The 5702-nt window shown below is 33.1% G+C and overlaps 1 long non-coding RNA gene across 1 annotated transcript; it reads left to right on the top strand.

The window, feature by feature from the left end:
- Window positions 1-961: 961 nt before the first annotated feature.
- LOC134228522 (uncharacterized) lies at window positions 962-4220 on the top strand. Its single transcript, XR_009984014.1, has 4 exons — window positions 962-1033; window positions 3003-3071; window positions 3307-3447; window positions 3839-4220. It is a non-coding gene; the product is annotated as an uncharacterized LOC134228522 (long non-coding RNA).
- The last annotated feature ends 1482 nt before the right edge of the window (window positions 4221-5702 follow it).

Consider the following 5702-nt stretch of genomic DNA (forward strand, 5'->3'; position numbering starts at 1 on the left):
ATTCAATATCTTGTGATGTATGTTCAAAATCTTGTGATGTATATTCAATATCTTGTGATGTATATTCGAAATCTTGTGATGTATATTCTATAATCTTGTGATGTATGTTCGAAATCTTGTGATGTATATTCGAAATCTTGTGATGTATATTCAATATCTTGTGATGTATGTTCAAAATCTTGTGATGTATATTCAATATCTTGTGATGTATATTCGAAATCTTGTGATGTATATTCTATAATCTTGTGATGTATGTTCGAAATCTTGTGATGTATATTCGAAATCTTGTGATGTATGTTCAAAATCTTGTGATGTATATTCTATATCTTGTGATGTATATTCGAAATCTTGTGATGTATATTCTATAATCTTGTGATGTATGTTCGAAATCTTGTGATGTATATTCGAAATCTTGTGATGTATATTCAATATCTTGTGATGTATGTTCAAAATCTTGTGATGTATATTCAATATCTTGTGATGTATATTCGAAATCTTGTGATGTATATTCTATAATCTTGTGATGTATGTTCGAAATCTTGTGATGTATATTCGAAATCTTGTGATGTATGTTCAATAATCTTGTGATGTATATTCGAAATCTTGTGATGTATATTCAATATCTTGTGATGTATATTCGAAATCTTGTGATGTATATTCTATAATCTTGTGATGTATGTTCGAAATCTTGTGATGTATATTCGAAATCTTGTGATGTATGTTCGATAATCTTGTGATGTATATTCGAAATCTTGTGATGTGTGTTCTACAATTCAGTGATGCGTGGCAGGACCGGGAATCGAACCCGGGACCCCTATATCACTAGTCAGGTGCTCTACCTACTGAGCTATCCAGGCCGATATCCACGCCCCTAACCATTACACGTGCAATAAAATTGCATGACGCAACAGAAAAGTAAGGACAATTTTCATTGGTTAGAAATAACGAAAGTAGCCGGAGCGTCGTAATGCACACATTGACACAACTTCGCAAGCATGAAATTGGCGAATTCAACCTAAAGTCAAAATTATAGGTAATAGAAAAATTGTTTTGGTATCAAGAAGCACTAAGTCAGTCATAACGTGAAAAGTGGGAATCAAGAACATTAATTTGATTTGTTTGAAGGTACATCAAAAACAATTTAGTGGCTTATTCAGTTATTGCTGGACTAAAGGATGTTTTATCCTATTTTTACGTCCTCATATTGTAGTGATGTTGATTAATCGGTATGATTTATTCTATATTGGTGCTAGTTAGAATAATCTAACTGTGTCTCGGGACAAACTCTCACCACGCAGGGTTCGAAATTGCATGGCCCAATGCAGCTGCATTGACCGTAGCACTAGTCCAGGGACGACTTTGCAATAAATAAATAAATAACACGACAAATTTTTAGGAGAAGGTGAATGTCAGGAAAAGATTAATTGCTATGCATCATTGCATTCACAAATTTGTCCAATTATTTTCATAGTAAATGTATTGAGCCGGGCTCATTTACAGGATAATGAACAAGGACTGTGGTGACAGTTTAAAATCACGTTCAGACGTTTAGAGAATATGTAATACACACAAAAATATCTCAATGGCATGTATAATATTAAATAGTTTTAAAAATAAAATAAAATATAGCTAGAAATTAATAGCGAAAAATATTTATCACGTATCGTTTTGGGGTAATCCGGTTTTATATACAAACAGAAGTAAATAAACACTGATGCAGCAAGATTAAGGTCAAACGTCTCTGCACTGATGTCCTCAGCGGTGAGATTTGCATCAAGTCATTAATGATGTTCCCTGCATTTGTTTTAGCCTGATAGTACAACCTTTATTTATAGAATCAATCTAATTCAAATTAGATGTTAGATCCGCTTGCATACTCGCTACACTAACATCTAACAACATCCCGTTGAGGGTCACGTCAGAGGTCAAATTCTATCAATTAATCAAATCGCAGCTGGCAAAATCATCATATATTGTTGAAGCAAATAAATCTTGAGGCGTTCCGAATTTAACCTCTTACGTGACCCTCAATGGGTCATTTGGGATGACTTGTTAGATGTTAATGTGTTGAATATGCGAGCCGATCTACAATCTAATTTTAATTATATTGTTTATAGAATATGATGCAGACAGGGATACCTGGTGAAAACCTTTCGCACCCGTTGAATTACTTTGTAAAATATTAGTCAAAGGAGCCAGGAAAAAATATTAAACAATTTAATATTATGATAAAAATATTCAATTTACTATTTCTTAAGGTGATTTTGTTTTCTCAACAGCGGCTGGTCACGTACCATACTTTTACTCGTAAACTCAATTTGGCGGTGAAGAAGCAGCATTTTCTGTTGCTCACCGTCGCTATAGCTGAGCATTGCTCTACGAGCAATGTGCCCGGCTAAAAATCATAATATTTGTAATGATATATCATATTCTAGACTTGACATACAATAAACAATGATAAGAATTATTGTCGCATATCTGCAGTGATTTTCTTTGATCTTTCTGTGGTGATAATTTATCCCATATCACATGTGTGATAATACTTTCCAAACATGTTTCAAAGTTTTTACACTCTTTATCATACAGTTTTAAAGGACAGTTTTATGAGCTCATAAGTATATTAAATGGTTAATTTATCAAAACCTGCATTTAAAAATTCAGAAGTCTTAAGTTAAACCAAATTGTCCAGGGTATTCTTAAAGGTATGTCAAAGGTCATGGTTAAGTGACTTTGTAAGGCTGGTATTTTTTCTTTAGTTTTATGGCAATCAGTGCACATGGTAAATATCATAAAATTACCCCTTAAAGGTCTTATGCAAGGAGATAGCCAATCAAAATGAACAAATGTAGTTCTATGTATGATGTATATAGAGACAATAATATTTCTTTTCTTTTTTCATGAACTTTACGTAGGTCTACAGTTTTAATGTTGGACTCATGCACTAGGAATATCATATCAGCAGAATTGTGCCACTGAATCAAAGGGAACTCTTTTTTTTTTAGGTACGCATGATCGATGTAACTTCCTTGATGGTGTGTTGGCTGTTTGCCCATGTGTATTTCGGGGTATAGGTATGTTTAGTCTCAATTTTCTTTCTTAAAAGCTGCATAAGGGGTATATTTTTTCTGATCTCAAATTTTGTCTAAGCATTAATCTTTTTTCTCATTCATGAATTATCTGCTGAGAGTCTAGTTAATTAATTTATTTAATTAAAGCTATATAGTAACATATAGTGAAATTATTTCCTTGTGTGAGACCTAAAGAAAATCAGGTTACTCATTTTTATGACAATTTCTTTGATTTCAGGAGTAGCCTCCCCTTTTAAAGATCCAAAATGGTGATTTTACAGTGCGGCATGCAGTCTGTCATCAACGAAGAGTTTTGACACCTGTAATACCCATATTTCTACCATTCACCTCTGTAACCTTTGTTGAGTTCATCAGACTGGTAAGAAAAACAATATTGTTAATTGAAATAATTTTATCAAGATAAATAAAATAATTAATGAAAAAAAAATTACATGAACAGACTCCCTCATATAAGAAAATGTCACATTTTACACATTGCAATTATACATCATTTACATTATCCACATTTTCCCCATTTACACATGCAGTTGAATAGATTTAGTGCTTAATAATACATAGCAACAATTATTACATGAATCCTAAGACAATTCACAAAATACATGAATGCATTAAACTGTGAAATACAGATTTCGTACATTTAATTAAAATGCACAACATCAGTACCCCCCCCCCCCTTCACAATCTAAAAACTTTCTTTTTAATTCAAAGTCACTAGGCAACACTAAAGATTTCCACTTATTGCTTTTCAGTCCAAGACAGGAAGTTGAGGAATAAAGTTGACAGGACATCCTGAACTGTCCTCGCTACCAGCTTATGAGGGAACCAGCTGCAGTGGACAAAGTACGTTACATCATAGAATAATAGGTAAGTCTCCGGAGTAGTGTTTGTAGCAATTCTCGTACTTGGTCCTGCATCGAAGATTCAGGACTATTGATATTTATCTCTGCATGGTTTGGTTCTTCCCAGAAACATGTTACTGGTGGTGGTCCCTATATTCTTCTGGCTTTTGTGGTGAGGAATGTTTCATTTCTAGCTCTTTTCTGATCACATTTTGTCTATCTAGCTGTTTGTCTGTCTGTCTGTCCATCTGTCTGTCTGTAAACTTTTCATATTTTCGACTTCTTCTCTAGAACCCATTGACCAATTTCAACCAAACTTGCCACAAAGCATCCTTGGGTGAAGGGGATTCAAGTTTGTTCAAATAAAGGGCCACACCCTCATTCAAGGGGAGATAATTGGGAATTAATGAAAATTTGATGGTATGTTTTAAAAATCTTGTTTTCAAGAACCACTGTGCTAGGAAAAATGAAACTTATGGAGAAACATTCTCAGGTAGTGTAGATTTAAATTTGTGCAAATCATGACCCCCGGGGGTAGGGCGGAGCCACAATGGCTGACCAAAGTTTAACATAAAAATATATAGGAAAATTCTTTAAAAATCTTCTTCTCAAGAATGACAAAGCCATAATTGATCCTATTTATATGGAAGCATCCTCAGGTAGTGTCAATTCAAGTTTGTTCAAATCATAACCCCCGGGGTAGGGCGGGGCCACAATGGAAGATCAAAGTTTTACATAGAAATATAAAGGAAAAATCTTTAAAAATCTTCTTCTCAAGAACAGCAAAACCCTGATTGATCATATTTATATGGAAGCATCCTTAGGTAGTGTAGATTCAAGTTTGTTCAAGTCATGTTCCCCGGGGGTAGGACGGGGCCACAAAGGATGATCAAATTTTATATAGAAATATATAGGAAAATTCTTTAAAAATAACCTTCTCAAGAAAAGCAAAGCCATGATTGGTCAAGGGACTACTTTTGGATTTAAACTTTTCAATAAAAAACCAATTTTTACTTTTTCCTAGCCACAGTGCTCAGGTGAGCGATGTGGCCCATGGGCCTCTTGGTTTTTTTTTTTTTTTTTTTTAAAAATGATCAATCATTAAATATAAATAAATCAGTTGTTAAAAAATTTGCTTCATATTTGAAGTGCTTTAAACCGACCCTTTGATGAAAGTGACCAGTGTTTTTTGCACCTTGGAAGGTTTATTGGTAAAATATAAGAAGGAAGTTATGATTTTGGTGTCACTATTGTTGTTATTTAAGTTTGATTTGATTTTTATATTACGAGTATTATGAAACTGTTATTTTGTTACTGAACGATGGTTAATTTTAATTGTGAACAAATGTACAAAGATGAGGAGTATAATATAGTTGGCTATGTATATTGCCCAATTTTTGAACATATTATGTAATAACTAGTGGGTATTGTTTTTTTAACAAAAAACACATGTCTCCCCTTCTTTAACAACATTAACAAATGCAGTTTTACTATGAAGGTGAAAAAGAATAATGCAGTGCATCTTTCAAGTCTTTTATAGGATCTAAAGTTATTGTCTGGTCTTGCTTTTTTCTTTTGCTTCTTAAATGAAGAAAATGGTCAAGGTAAAAAAAATTGATGTAGTGTATTTAAGCTTAAAGTTGTCTTTACTTGTTCCAAATAACAATCCTAATGTCAAGAAAGGTATCAAGTTATCAATTCAAATATATTTCATATGAATGTTTGACCTTGACCTAATAATAATTGGATCAAGGTCAAAAATTTTCATCACATA

This window comes from Saccostrea cucullata, unplaced genomic scaffold (genome assembly GCF_032062105.1).
Source record: "Saccostrea cucullata isolate Sc308-1 unplaced genomic scaffold, CSIRO_AGI_Scuc_v1 ctg213, whole genome shotgun sequence".
Lineage (NCBI taxonomy): Eukaryota > Metazoa > Mollusca > Bivalvia > Ostreida > Ostreidae > Saccostrea > Saccostrea cuccullata.